At 39.3% G+C, this 16,551-nt stretch overlaps 1 protein-coding gene across 1 annotated transcript in view; it reads right to left on the bottom strand.

Moving 5' to 3' along the window:
• The window catches only part of cxadr (CXADR Ig-like cell adhesion molecule), a 46,550-nt gene that overhangs the window by 17,383 nt on the left and 12,616 nt on the right, over positions 1-16,551 (bottom strand). The window lies entirely within an intron of this gene.

Raw genomic sequence — 16,551 nt, 5'->3', positions numbered from 1 at the left:
CAAGCTAAAAAGATTGTCGATTTGTGTCGTTTATAAGGTGATAGTTTCTGTAAGTATTCAAAAACAGATGCAAACTACAGACAAATATATCACAGCCAGCATCCGTTTATATGGTAGCAAGTCGTTACACATTCAGCCGCTTAAAGAAGTACTGAACAGGAGAGAAATAGATAAATAAAATCCTTCTTTGAAGTACGGGTGGCATGATTAGTCGACTAATGGACTATTCAAATAGTCGACGACTAATTTAATAGTTGATTGGTCGTTACTTTATATTATATGAAGTCAGAGTGTAGAAAAGTTGAACAAAGTTGTGAGCGTTAAGCACCAAAAAATATACTTTTTTGTGTGTAAATGCTTAGTGATGCTGAAAAAAGCACTTTAGTGAAATCTCCTGCTACTTTCTGTGTGTTTTTCAGCATCTAAAAACTCAATCACACTTTCATCAATCTTGTCATTAAAACATTGAGCTCGTTCAGGACATTACTGCTTGTATTTTTGGTATTCATAAACTTTATAGGTTTTGAAATATTGAACAAAAGATGTTTCACAGGAAATCAATGAGAGTCTCCAAATTTCAACATTTTATGTTGATCAGCAACAAACCTTTAAACATATTCATGGGCTATGTTTACATTTTTTTTTGGCTAATTTGGCATCTTCTGGGGTTTTTATAGGCTAATTTAAGAGTTTGGGTCCGTTTTTAGTTACAGGCTAACGTCTTTGACTAATTTAGTTTACTGAAGAATTTTGGGCTATTTTAGAGTTTAGCTGGTATTTAAGCAAAAAACTAGCTTTTTGGCGAATTTAGCATCTACTGAAGTCTTTTGGGCTAGTTTGGAGTTTAGCTCAAATCTTTTTCAAACTTGGAATGTATTAGGGATTTTAAAGCAAATTTACTATACATTTTTCAGAAATTTAGGTTAAGTTCAGTGCTCCCTTAGTTCTTTCATAAAATCTCCAGTCTTTAGCAAGTTTAACATTTTGCAAACAGTTTTTGAATTTTCAGAAAAATCCCTGCAGCAATTAATGCAACTACTTTCAGCAAAAAGCATTCAATGCTACCTTTATTGCAGGTAATGCAACTTTTCTGGTTCTATGTGAAACAGTGTGATCAAAATTTTATCTTTTGTGAAAAATAGTTCTTTGTTTCAGATGCCAACCTCATTAGATTTGATCTTGTTTTAATACCAAAAACTAAGGACAGAGGCTGCAGGATTTATTAAAAGTTTAATAAACTATCATCTTTATTGTCTTTATCTGTAGTTAGTTTAAAGCTAAGGTTAAGATGTGTGTTTTACATCCACTTTGCCCATGACCCGACTAGTCGACTAATCAGAAAACATAGTCAGTGATTAGTCAACTATTAAAATAATGGTTTGTGGCAGCACTAGTTTGAAAACATGCATACATAGTTCCTGGTGGCATAAATGGTTTGTGGGTAATATTGAACAAAAGGCAGAAACGGGAATCCAGCTCATGGAGGATGAAGTCGTCACATGTTGTCATAGGACCAAAAACTAATTCTGGCCACTGGAGTTGCATGCTGGTAGTTTCATTGGCTGCGTTCTGACGAACGGAGTCGGAGCAACCACCACCTTCAGACGCAGCAGAACAAAACACGCGTCCATCACTGTCAACGCAGATATTTGCCTTGTTGTCTGCATGAGTGAAAGTTGGGTCAATTTATCACACGTCCCTAAAACCCAATGTATTACTGACATTTCCTTGACAAGAAAACAGCATTCTGACAGAAAAATGAAGTCAGTAAATGGCTTTCTGGAGCCATTTATTTCTGTCAGGAAACTGCACAGCCTGATGTTTGTTTTTAATCAGCAAACACCACAAACCAACTACAGGTCTGTTTGTGCAGGGACAAAACAGAGAAACAGAGCTACTTCCTGCTTATCCTTTCAGGAGATAGGCTTATTGTTCACTGGTACATCTAAAGCTACGGACACACCAGGCATGTGATGCACGTTCAAGAACATGCTAAACGTTCACACTGGACAAGCAGGGAGGGGCATTTCCGCTTTTTTCTAGCGCTTACTACCACTTGTCGGCTACCTACAGTTGGAAGAAATTTGGTGCAAAATGTTAAAGTGGTGCAAATCTTGCTCCAGGCTTTTTCCTTCACAGCTCCATTCCGATCTATGACAGATTTGGTGTCATAGAATCCTAGCTGGAAACAAATCGTATTTAATAATTTCTCCTCAATGATCAATTTTCAAACAGATGGGATTTCCGTGAGGAAACTATCCATACCCAAGTCCCTGGTTGGTTTAACCAGCAGCGTGCATTCAAATGCGATGAGTTTTGCACATAGAGCTTAAAAATAAAATGGTACCGTCACCTACTTCCATCTGTCCTGTTTATGCATCTTCATAATCTCAAGAGTTCGATTACATAACATCTGCCGAGTTCCGGCTGCTGGCTGTGGACTGTCACCTTTAGTACCTAGTAGTTGTTATGGGGAGAGGGAGGAGCAAGCCACTTTAAAAGCATTACCTTCAGCTGCCCCTGCAGATCCTCAATTTGATTTTTTTAAACTACTTTGCATTCTTTGTTCATACAGAGCACAGAAGTTTGTTTGGTCCTTTATGTCCCTCAAATACCAGCAAGTCTGTAGCAAATGAGCTGCTTGAAACATTTGTTTTAACCTTTTTGAGAGCTTTTCTCTGGACACTGATCGAATGAATGAAGAAGACCTGTAGGTCAACAGCAGAACACTGACAGAGGAAACATTTTCACATGAACAGATAGGAAACATTACATCCCAAAACACTTGTCACAAACACAAGCAGACACCAACCCATTATAAATGTATTGGAAAAAAGGAATTTAGGCTGAGGGCTAGTTTATGTATTATTTGCCATCTGGTGGAAAGCGCTAGTGTCCAGGATAACTTCTGCAGAGCTGATAGCTGATCTCATCCTCCATGACTGCCCTCTATTTGTGAAATAAAAGCGTCTTTTGGCAATGTAAAAGTTAATAAGTAACAGGCTGCTATCAGCAGCATGTGAACCCTGGAGCATGTCTGTAGACCTTGCTGAGCTGAAGCTCTGCAGCACACAATCATTGGCCTAAACAGAGCGAGTCACGTACTTTATTTAGAGTAATGGCAGCACAGTGAGAGTAAACTGGCCTTCTCCCCTCAAACTAATATAATCGACTGATGAGAGGCTGTCATTACAGGCCAAGGAGGAGGATGAAAAATGAATCACTGTTAAGTGCAGCCATCCATGCAAACTGGTGACACACATTTCATAAGTAAGATGTATGTTTTAGGCATGTTTGGGTTTTCACACGTCTGGGATCCAGGAGCAGCGGGGAAGTGAGGGGGCAGGGGGAACATCAGATCATCAAAACGCCTCTCTGAAGGCGGGCTGTGCATCCGTCCTTTCATCTGGAGTCCAGACTAACCCAACATGGGGACTGGGGGGCTGGAGTCCTGCGACCCACTGCCTCACAAACTCCCCCACAAACCTTTTATGTCCCTTCCTGTCAGTCCTCCCTTCTTCCTAACAGATTGCAGAGGCCAAGCCCCCCTGGCCCTCCATTCTCTGCAGGCCTGTGGATTGTAACCCCAGCACCCACTCCCTCCACCTTTGTCACATACAATGGGGAGAGAATCCTGTCTCCTGGCAACCAATCCCTCTAAGGAGGTTGCCGTGGTGCTTAAGAGACAGCATGGCAGAGAGACACGGCGAAGAAGCCCAGACAGCGGTGAGAATAAAAAAGGGAGGAAAAAATGATTTATGAAGAAACTGAAAACACAATACTGAATACTGCCGTTAGAATTCCTCAGAGAAAACTACACTGAACTACAAAAAAGAATTCAGAGAACTGAAACAATCCAAAACCACACTTTTATTCTTATCATGTGCATTATTATACTTTACTCCATCCAGAAAGTAAACTCAGTATTATTCAGTCATGTAAAAGGTTCACACTATAAATCAAAATGAAATACACTTATTGGGAAATGTGTGTGTTAAAATGTTTTTCATTTTTGAGCTTAAAACACAGACGTATATATATATTATAGCTGGGTATCACAGCCAACATTAAGACTAGATCGTACTGTAATTCACAACCTCACTTCACAATTCCACACATTTTAAATTTTTCAAATAATATTTCAAAGACATAAATGAAAAAAGGTCAATTTCATCAATACATGTTTAAATACCCAAGAACTAAGTGGCAGGTGTTTTTAATAGAAAGAAATATAAGATCAATGGATTTTTTTCAGGTGAAGATTTATTAAATGTTTAATCTGTTTCAACCTCACCCTGAATAACTACTGCTAACTACAGCTATGAGATCTTTTTACAAACATTATATAAAGTGCCAAAAAGAGCTGATTTACTGTTGGGGAAAAAAGAATTTGAGTCCAAATATTGGTTTATCAATTTGCTTCACTAAAATCAAAAAAAGGCTGTGATGAATCAGACAGAATAAGGAATACTGTCGTTAAGGTGAGGAAATTACAAATACTTAAATTATTCAGTCTCACTCCTATCAACTTTAGCTCTATTGTTAAAGTGTTCCCAGTGGTCTTTTAATTATGATGATGCCGTTTTTTTTGCAGAAATCTGAGACGTTTTCTGGGATGTCGTTTCTGCGGAGCGGCAGGAGCTCATTAGATATTCATCCCAGAGTTGTGGCGTGAAGCAACGCCTCCCTGCTTTGGTCCCATTGCGGAGCAAGGAGCTTGTAATTCCAGCGTATTTCCTACATCAAAAATTCAGAGAATAAGGTCTTTTCCAAAATGATTTTTTTGTCTGCCTTATTCACGATTTGAATATAGAAATATAAAATTGTGGTTTTTATCTTAATTTTACTTCTATTCTACTCCTATGTTTTACTTCTTTCTGCTTCACCCAAAAAAAGAAAAAAAAACAAAAAAAAAAACACTTTTTTTGTAGTGGGTCTTTAAATGTGACTACGTCACAAAATGAATCTCCAGTTTGAAATGGTGCTAATTTGCATGTTGACATGTTAAACAAAAAATGGAATTACATGGAGGCAACTAAGTATTTGAGCAGCTGTCTATCAGCTAGGATTCTGACCCTCACAGACCTGTCAGTCCACCTTTAAGTAGTCCACCTGCACTTCTCTTAGTATACTATATTACAAGAAGAGCTGTCAGGCAATCAAAATTTTTAATCGCGATTAATCGCATTTCCAGAGTTAACTCACGATTAATTGCAAATTACCATGTGGCCTTTTTTTTAGGAAAAAAAATGTGTGCTTCGTGGAATTTAGCAGTTCTACATTAATTATGAAAACAAGAATGAAAAAATTAATAGTTTTAATCAGAAATACTTTATTTTGTAACATTGTATTGAGATAAACGTTCTTAACAATAAAAGGCTGTAACATAAAATGCCTAACAAAAGCCCAAGTCCAAGTGAAGGGCATTTTAAATTCAAAACTTCAATCAACGTTCAGTAAAATAAAATAAAAAACATCAAAAATAACATTTCCATAACACTTTTAATGTTCATTTTTTGTCAGGACCAAATCTTTTCCTCCTCTGCTGAACTGCAGTAATAAATGAAATAGAGATTTATCATTTCCAATGAACTTTTGTTTTTTAAAACATTAAAGACTGAGAAAAGCGGGATACACTGTGGATAGTTTGACAGTCTGTTACTGCCGCCGCGTTCTCTGGCTGCAGCTCGATGCAGCGACGTGTCCAGCGGAGCTCACGCCATGAATATGCCGACAGACAGACCGCTATGCTGGGGTTGGATCACGCTGAAACCTCCAGAACATTTAAAACGTCCCCCGGTGCGCTTGCTGTTCGAAACGTCGGGGGTCTGCAGCTCTCGGGACGCGGCGCCGGACGCGAGCCGGTACCACCAGACGTGGTACTGGACGCGAACCGGAGCCGGGTTAGGGTGGAGGAGCTCTCCAGGTCCTAGCGCCGGCCGGTTTTAGCTCGCAGCTCGGAGGTTGGAGACCCGCCCGGGATCTAGTGAGAGCAGCCGGTGAGTTGGAGGGCGGGACGCCCGCGCGGTATAGAAAGGCAGGTATGAGAAAGCCCGCGATTAATGCGTCAAAAAAATTGTCGGCGTCAAGCACATGTCAGATTAACGTGTAATTAACGTGACAAATCTGACAGCCCTAATTACAAGTATCTGTTCGAGGTGGTTAGCTGCATAAAGACACCAGAGACAAAGGTGACAGCCCAGAAACCTAACTGATCTAAAGATCTCGAGAAGATCTGTGTGGAGGAGTGGGCCAAAACCCCCCCTGCAGTGCAAACCTGCTGAGAAACGGCAGCAAACGTTTGACATGTGGAATCACAAAGACTGCTGTACCAAATATTAACATTGATTTTCTCTGGTGTTTGAATACTTATATTTGCAGTAGTAGCAGACAAATTGTTAAAAAGCTGATGCCATCTCTGTCACAGGGACATGCATTTCAGATGAAAATTTCAGACCTCTCCATGAAAGTGGGAGAACTTGCGGTCACACGGTGTTCAAACACTCATTTCCCTCTCTGTAACTCACTTTCAACCTTCTTTGATGCCCGAAGCACTTTACAAATCAGTCCCATTCACACACACATTTATACGTTAATAGTTTTCAAAGCTGCCATGCAGAGGCTGCTGGGAGTGATGTGAAGTTCAGCATCTGTTTCAAGGATGCTTTATGTACATGAGGGTGCGGAGGAATACTGAACCTACGATCAGAGACCAGTCACTCTACCTCTGTACCAAAGCTACTCCCAAAGCAACTTGACAACTTTACTAAAGTAAAAATTGGTCTTTTGCAGAAAATGTAAAAAATAGAAGCGCCTGACTTGTTTTTCACAGCTTGTTAAATTGACACTTTCGTATTGTTTGCACTCTTTGGGCAGGCTCAACAGGTTTAATGATTACCTTAGTATATTTTAACCACTTAATTACACATTACTCATTTTTAACCATGATAAACAGCCTAAAAATAGCAATCGTCATCCATCTGTACCGATGTCAGAGTGAATTTTCTAACAGTCAGCCAACTGTGGCTTTAGAAAAGGCTCTTTAAAAGTAATCTAGATCATAACTCAAAACACCTGGAAGAGTTTTCAAATATAAAAAAAAAATGTATGATTAAACCTGCATTTCTGAGTATTTCTTTATTCAAAGTACATTGGATCCAAAAACCAAATACTAGAATATGCCCAAACTAATGATACAACTACTGAAATGGGAGGGGCCAAAGTCTCCTCCCTCCTGCGCGCAACAAAGTCTGCTCACGCCTAAGTGTGCCAGAAACGATGAGCGTCAAACACTCGTAGTGTGGCGAAATGGGATTCTGGCTCAAACCTGTACAGCTGGATTGATCCAATATTGCTCGTCATTAGTTTTACGTCCAGCCTCAAGTGCAGAGGTGGTGTCAGGATACATCCACAAACAGGAGCCCAAAAGCTGAGGCCCATGCACCCGTTGTAGTTATGAATATTTTAATAAGTACTCATAATCCTGCCAATCGGGAGATTTTAAAGCCTGTGCGCCATTTGCGATGAAGTGGTTCTGTCAGTACTCCTCCAGAAAGTCCCAGGGCTAAGCTGTGATGAAAGGAAAAGCATGAAGGGACAGACTGACAAACCAGCCTCTCTTGACCCGGGTCTGAGTACCTCGGGGTTTCGGCAGAGACCACAGGAAATCGAAAGCTTTTCAATTGCTTGGAATGCAAAGTCTTAATTTGGTCAGATAAAGATAGCAGCTATTTCAGGCTCACAAGCCAACACCAGCAACAGAAAAAAACCTGCCTTTGGTAAAGAGATGAATTAATCTGTAGACAGGCAAATATGTCTTCAGCCCATTTACACAACAGTGTTGCCTCGTTTATCATGGTCAGTAGGCTCTAGAATGAGGCCTTGATAGGAGAAATCATCAAAGCAGTCATCTTGACGTTCCATTAATAGTACAGATATTTTTAAGGTGGGAAAACTCCTCCCTAAACACTTTCTACACTTTTTCAAATAAACATGACACTTTTCTCTCTTGTTTAAACTCTCAAAGTTCAAGCCTTGGTAAAAAGATAAGCCCAGGATTAAAGATCAAATAGCAAGATCTGCTTTTGATCAAAGATCTTTGTCAAATCGAGTGTGTTCTGTACAGGAGACACAACACAGGTCAACACCCAATCAGGACGCAGAACACATGCATCCAAAATACAAAATTGTAATCTTAAAAAAAAATCAGTGAAACAGCTAAACCAAAAGGTGAACCACAACATAGCCAGAGATCACTGTATACACTTTGTGAATGTAAGATTTAGTGACAGCTGTTGGTGTAACATATTTTAAGGAATGCAACAATAACAATGCAGCAAACATATATTTCAACATCAACAAGGGGTGTGCCATAAAATCGATACCGAGATATTTACTCCTGTGATTGATTCTCAATAGTTCTCACCAAGTATCTATCTTTTACTTTGGTTTAAAGAGGCTGTAAAAACATTCCTTTGGAGGTAGATGGCAAGACTGACTGTTGCGGGCACCAATGTGTCGGCGGCTACTTGAATTATTTCATTTTTGTTCTGTGGTTTACAACAGTTTTGCTCAAAGTCAGGGGTGTCAAACTCAATCACACAAGGGGTCAAAATCCAGAACACACCTTAGGTCACGGGCCGAACAGGATAAACATTTACTGAACACTCTAAAACGACATTTTTAAAACTTTAAAACCGTCACTTTTTAACATAATTATGAATTAGATATATAGCATTAGCTGTGATAATACTAGTGCGAATGCTGTAAGACGAATTTTGCAGCTACAGGTGAAAGTGCTGATAGCTGAAGATGCTAAAATTGATAGCGAAAAACACTGAAGTTAATAGCTGAAAACGGTAAAGTTGATAGCCGGCTAAAATATTAGCTCAATTAACCTAAAAAACTGAACCTGAAAAAAAAGCCTAATTTAGCCAAAACAGCTACCATGTAGCTGAAATATTAGTTAAACTTCAAATTAGCCTAAGAAATCTTAGAAAATGGCAAAATAGTCCAAAAAGCTAGCAGAATGATGATTTTTTTAACTTTTAAACCGTAACTTTTTAACATAATTATGAATAATAAAAAGGCGGGAATATCATTCCAGAATAAATCAACTTAAACCTTAAATAACTTTCAATATTTTACTCTCCATAAAAATGTATTTTGTCAAAATTATACAAGTTAGAAATGAGCGCAAGATAACATCGGGTCATTAATAACAATAAAATAAAATGATCTGGAGGGCCGGATCCGGCCCCCGGGCCTCGACTGTGACACATGTGCTTTAGAGGCTCCGCTGTTCATGTTTACTATTGCTAACATTGAATTTGACATAGTTTTACTGATTTCAGCAACGTTGCACTAAAGTGTCTATTACTTGTTGCACAAAATAAGACAAGTTTTTTATTATGATTGTGTTCAAGCTAGAAAATAAATGGGGAGATATTTTCCCAAAAAATTTGCGTTCTTCTATAAAAGTGTGATATTTTAACTAAATATCACAGTATTGCGATGTCATCGATATCGTGAGTCATGTATCACATCGTATTGAGAGGTACCCAGTGATTGCCAGCCCTAGAAAAGACAAATAATAATTCCTGAATTATGATTTTGACATTGGAGGACGAAAAAAAAGAAAATCCACAAAAGCCCTTTGAGCCCAGAACATGAAGCTTTGTCTGCATGGGAACATCAGAGCTCTGTTAGTGACACCAGTTTACATGAGTAGATTGGAGGCCAGTCTTTAATTAGGTTTTTGTTCCAAAAGAGATTTCAAACGTTCTGACTGGTGCTAATGCAGTTATTATTCACGTGAGGCCATGTGGGCTCCATGAGAAAAACCTTCTTTGAGAGCTGCAGGGGTTGTAGCCACTGAACCAACTGATGGCGTTGTAAAGCAGCATGAAAGCTTCATTTTCAGGAGCTTGTAGCTGACATCAGTCCTCAATGCAGATGACCTACAGGCTGTTTTGACGTAATTGAACATTAAAAGATGAAGGGATGATAAACGACAGTCACTTTCAATGGTTCATGGAGCATTTGACGGCGTTTAGAGCCCTCCATGGGGGATGTGCTTGATACAATATATATTAATGCCTGCACAATTCAATTGGCGGCGTGTCCATGGACAGCACCAATATTAAATCTGATTTAATTACTTCATTTGGAAAAGCCAGGCTTAACTAAAAGCCTGCTGTGCTTTTGTGGGGAAAAAAGCAATTACTACAATTACATTTAAAGATCAATATACTTTAATTAACTAGTAAACCACACAGTTACACTGAACTGCCATTTATAGACAAGTGTGGGAAAATATGAACTACAGAGCGGCAGTGGAAGAGAGAGTGTGGGTTCTCACCACAGAAAGGAGTTTTCATCATCTAAGCAAATTTGAGTTACAACAAACAAGAAGATTAAGATAAAAGAAAACAATGAGGGAAAAGGGGCGTGGCTCGATGATCTGATGCATAGGCCGGGTTGCCACCATGACTACCAGATATTTCTAAAAAGCTGCTAAAAAGCTGCTGAAGTATCAGAATAAGCTGTAAATAGATTTAAAATGTAAATATTCTAGATCCTAAATCAGTGAGAATCAAGCTAAAATGTTCATCCAGGTTCTTTGAATGTCTTATGTCTTGATCTGTTCCACCTAGTGAATCAACAATGTGTTCCTAAGACTCTGTTCCCGCCACACTGCAGATACAGATCCATTACTCAGCACTTGATTCTATGGGTAGATTTTGCTCTTCATACAATAACCCTGATGTTCTACTGTTTTCTCTTTCATTTAAGCAGTTGGTCCAGCTTCTGCACATTTTGCCAAACAGTTGACGGCACTGTGACAAAGACAGGACAGCTGGCAGTCAGACCCGGTCTACACATTTTTGGGGAAAACCTGTTATAATGGGTCAGTGTTTAGAGCAAGTTGATGTTTGTCCTGATGGAAAACAGAAGAAATCTGTTGCAGATTTGTCTGAAATACACGAACATCAAAGGGTAACCAAATACTAAATTAACTTTTTTTTGTCTATTGACTTCTATAAATGGGGCTCAAAAGTGCAGATTGTTGGCTGTCGTCAAATTTTTGACAAATTAAAATAAACTGGCTTAATTCCAGAAAATATAGTCAAAAACTGCCTGCGTGCTGCCCCTAAAGGATTAAACAAGGTATGAATTTTGTGATTGGTCAACAGGTGCAAGTCCCAGAAGTTTCACATCATCATGGTCTGCAGCTCCAGAATCTTTGATTCTGTTGTGTTAGCTTTAGCATTGACTCGTAGTGTATTCCCTTCAGTTGTCAGAAATCTACTGGCTTACACAACTTTCCAGTGGACTTGGAAGTTAAGGAACAGAGGTTGAGAGCAGTTGGTATTTAAATCCATCCTGCTGACAGATTTGCAATGAACATTTCACTCGGGATTGTTTCTTTAATACGTTAGCCTTTATTAGCTATGATGCTAGCAGCACTCCGGACCTACAAACCCTCAGCTGTGCCAGCAGCCCCGCTGTCGGGCATTGCAAAGGCTTGAGCATTGATATATATTACTGGATTGGCCCTTGCCTATTCGCTGCCACAGACAGAGCCGTGCGCGCACAGGCGCCATCGTTATGCATCGAGTCCCATCAACAGAACGCAGCTGTTTCAATGTAAGACATGCAGGCATCAACCACATAAATCTGGCCAGCTCCCTCATTTTTTAACCAATTTTCACAAAACATGGCTCAAATTAAAGCTTAGAAAATCATTGATGTCGTGGTATATTTACATTCTTAGTATCTCTATTAAAACTAAGCTGTAAATAGTGCAAGAACTGCGCCTTCTAGTGTTAGAGCTACATGAAGCTAACCTAACTGTCAATCATAGATCCAAGCCACATATCTGCCGATCAGTCGGGCTCCACTAGCCCAGCCCCCACTTTTCTTTTTTTTTTTTTTTTTCAAATCTGGGCAGAGAATGAAGCCTTCAACTGCCCTGTTTGGTTACCCTTTAATGTGGATGAAAAACTGCTCAACCGTCACAATTCAGTCCAAATGATTTTTTTTTTAATATTTAACTTGTTGGAGAGTCTTCTGTTTTTCATATGCATGTATAAATTGCTGAAACCCCTCGTCCTTGCTCCATTGGTTTTAACAGCTGAGAAGATAAATGTTTCGACAAGACTCTTTTGAACTAAATGACAATTACAATTTTAAAGACCTGGGCTAACATGAATCACTGAAACCTCTAAAACAACTAAATGCTGCTTTATCCAAACACATATCCCAGTCTTAACCCCAGAGATGAGAGCAAAGTTATCTGGACCTAAAGAGGATGATAACAATGCAGAGTATCTCCAGTATCTCTGGGAGCACAACACTCACGTACAAAGGCTGGTATCCTTCAGGATTGGTTAAAGCTCAGGGACATGGCCGGTTTGAAACAATGTGGGGGGGGTTGCTCTGCTGTGCTGCAACGATGATAGCAGCACACACACTGAGAAGACCCTCAAGTGAAATGAAAAATCACAGTAACTCACAGGGAAGTTTAAAAGAAACATTTTCCACTGCTTAAACATGCCTGGATTTTCAAAACAAGAGCTTGTTTCTGCACACAGACATGCTAACAGGGTCACTACTATAGATAAGTAAACATTGAGAATCTGTGTTCAAAAACAGTGTAAAACTGAAAACTGTAGTTTTCTTATTCACTTAAGAATAGTTAACCAAAGTAAACATTTAAATACAGTCAACAATGAGCATGTAGAAAAGCAAACGAATGAGTTTCAGCACTTTCAGTTGTGAAATGTGTGTTCTCCAGATGTTACTACGAAGAAACTTAACATGTGCTGAAAACCTGAGATCCAAACCCCAGAAACTCTTCTAGTAAAACACAAAACAGACGTGGATTAGGCTGGGCTGGTAAAAAAAAACAACTTGTGATTTGAGCAGATATTTGTCTTCTAAGCCTCCAAGCTTACCATGAACTACAAGAGAGAAATGAAAAGCACATGTGAGGAACAGCCATGGGCCGTCTCTACTGACACGAGACTTTCTACTCTCCCAACCCCCAAAATAAATAAAGTGTCTGATAGAACCCAGGCTCATGGCTCCACCAAAACCTCCGTTCTTGGCCCCAGGGCAAAAAGCCAACTGTGATCGGGAGGCAACTTTGCTGATCAAACACCGGGACACGGGATCAGCAGAGCGCATCCGTTTCATTCATCCATGGACGGCTCCGAGAGGAGCTCCCCTTAAAACTCAAAAGGGTTTGCAACAGACGTCTGCAAATACAGAAGCAAACAAGGGTTCAAATAAAAGTAAGAAGCAGGTAAAGAGTGAACAACCCTGAAACATTCACTTAAAACTACCCATGAGGAAGTCTGCAAAGACTCCATTACAGTTTGACCTACTGTGTTACTTGAGCGTCCTCAAAGGAAAAAGTCCCAGAGCTTAGAGCTCAGCAACTTCCTGACAGTCTGAGGAAATCTGGATGATTTTAATGCGAGTCAAGAAGAGAATAACTCCTTACTATGAGATAAGGAGCTTCTTCTCATTCCACATGACACAATGAAACTACAACCTCCACCTCACTGTCCACTCAGCTCCGGTTATTACACATCTGAGGTCCATATGACCACACATTAAAACTCATGCTAAATGTCTCAGAGCTTTGTTCAGCCAATCATGATCAGGAATAATGTTTCACCAATTCAAAGAGAACGTTAGGAATATTTAAAACTCCAATTAATATTTTCCAATGCTTTCCTCAGATAAATGTCAGAGAGGTTTTCAAACAAGAAACAAAAACCATCATAACTATAAAAAAACTAATTGGAATATCCATAAATGATCCTACAGTTCAAAATACAGATTTAACTCACTATTTACAACATTCCCTCACCATATCATGGTCATCCTTCCAGGTTTAGCCATTTTGTATTTTTTTTTTTAGTGCAATAATTTTGTATGCTTTTTACCACGTTGTGTTCTGCGTCCTGATTGGCTGGTGACTTTGTCAACCAAGCTCCTCCGTGCTTCTCCCCAGGTATAGACTGTGTTCAGCTCACTAAATCTACATAAATCTTCCACCATGATCAGCTCTGTGCTTCCATTTTATAATACTGAGACTTATTTTTCTATGGAGGTTTAAGCTTTGAGAGTTTAAACAAGAGAGAAGAGTGTGAAAATGTTTGCGTGTCTGAGAAAAGTGGATAAAGTGTTTAGTAAGGAGTCTCACAGCCTTAAAACATGTATCATTCTACTTCCCAGAACTCACCTATTGTGTGTTTTGTTTTTTTAGAACAGAACCTCGACAATAAAAGAGGGAATGTGTATATTTTTTGCGACAGACACAAGTGCAGTGTTTCATTTCCTTAAGTTTTAGAGAAAAAACAGGTTTATGATGCATAATAAACCTCTGAACTTTTATGTAGGCATTTTTATTCCCAATCCATTTTTTAAAATAGATCTAATGAGAAAGTCCTGTGGACTGAGGTGAAGCCGGCCTGGTGACAAAGCCCTCCAACATAACTGCTGAAATGTCCATTCCTCTTCATGTGGATTTAAACATCCTCTCTCTCTCAGCCAGTGATCGGCCTGTCTAAATCAGTGGGAGTAGAGGTTTTTGTGGAGGTGTAACAACACAGACAGTCCCTTCCTGTCCTCTGTGTGGAGGATACAGCAGCAGGACATCAAGATAAGGCTGTTGTTAAAGATAAGAAGACTGATCATCCTTATTCTCCTCTTTTTTTCCTTTGAACAGGCAACCCCCCCCCCGATCCTGCAGACTGGAGTGCCTTCTTCGCTCTGATGCATGGAACCAGGTGTTGTAGAAGCTCCTGAGTGAGAGCCCTGCAGGCGGCTGAAGGCAACAAACTGTCAGTTGTTGTTACACCTTAAAGAAAACCACTGGGTTCATTGAAGCCTCCAGCTCACACGCAGACGCTACAAGGAGAGAGAACGTAGAGCAGACTTGTTGACACACAACATCAAAAACAAGAAGGGATTCAAAAAAAGCAAAAAAAAAAAACAAAACAGTAGTTGCAGTGGTAGGGTTATCTTGAACAAAGACAATCTGACATTTTGAACACATTTTGTTATGTACTGGGCATGGCCCAAAGCAACAAAAACTGCTTTTGTATTTCCTATAGAAAGACATACAGTAGAAAGCTATATATTGAAAACAAATAGGCTCATTGAAGTATTTCTACATCCCAGAAGGCTCCTTGGCAGTATTTTCCAAACATGACAAAAAAAATCCTTAAATACACAAACTTAACCCTTAAACACCAGAGTTTTAGCTCTATTGTTGACATTCTTTCAACTACTGCAACTCTTCAACATATAGCACAATCAACATAATTCCAGCAGATCCTGAAATACAGAACAGCAGTCTTGTGTTGATATGACAGTGCGGTGTTTACACGATCAACGGAAATCACATGATTTTGTCTAGAAGTGGAGTCATGGCATCTAGACGTAAAATCTTCTCACTCTAGATGCCATGATTCAATTTCAAGACACTGCTGGAACTTCAAGCATGAAAATGATTCTAAGTCATAAAGCATCTGGTGACTTATTTAGGGAGTTCAAGCTGATGGATGCAAGAAACATTAAGTTCATCATAAACTAAAGAACAGCTCATTTTGTTCTGATGAACTGGAAACAATAAAGATACAAGTTTCCTCTGGACAATTTAAAATATTTATATATGCTGGAGTTTTGTTCCCTTGGTAGTTGTGTTTGGTTGCTCCTCATCTCAGTTGTCTTGTGTGGTCACCGTGGCAACAGTCAGAAGTGTTTCACACAAGGTAACAACTTTCACGGTCTTAAAGACAGTGGAGAAGCAAATGGTTTTAGTGTAAATGAAAGAGTGGGTGATAAGAGAATCTAATATTCAAGTATTCAATCAGCATTCTGCATGTCTGTCATCAAATTAGAATGGCTGCTCAAGGTTACCTTCTTTTAAATTAGCTTTTTTTCCCCAAACAGTGTGGGCGAACGACTGAAATCACATTTCAATAAATGCATCTGGTATATAATCTACAGTAAATCTCCACGTCTGTGAGGACCCATCCAGTTCATGTCATCACAGGATTCTGTTCTTCATGGTAACTGGACTTTAGGTCTAGATGTTTTACTGCTCATTTGAGTTTCTTCATACTCTTCCCACACCAAAAATGAACCAATAGCTGGAACAACCACCACCAACCACCACCAAAACCTCCACCACAAAAGAGAATACTAGATAATTGTTCTTATAAGCTTTGGAACATTAATATTTGCACCTAAAGACGACGTTTATTTATTTCCCTTTTTTAGAAACACATCTGAAGCCCTCAATTCCCAAACCTAGCAACAACAAGAAAGACTAGAACTGTAGTGATACTCAGATTATCAGCCAAACGTCTTCTAAATTAACATTTTACACATGAGGAACAGGATCCTGTTACAGTTTGGTCTAGCGCTTGTTTGATTTCTTTATTGTTAGAATGCTTCTTGACAAATCTGATACTAGGCCTGTCTCACCAGAGTTCCTAAGATCTACCACTCTGCTTGCTTTCTAACCAT

This window comes from Oryzias melastigma, linkage group LG14 (genome assembly GCF_002922805.2).
Source record: "Oryzias melastigma strain HK-1 linkage group LG14, ASM292280v2, whole genome shotgun sequence".
Classification (NCBI taxonomy): domain Eukaryota; kingdom Metazoa; phylum Chordata; class Actinopteri; order Beloniformes; family Adrianichthyidae; genus Oryzias; species Oryzias melastigma.
Note: the sequence above shows the minus strand (reverse complement) of the source record. Positions and strands in the feature narration are given on the sequence as shown.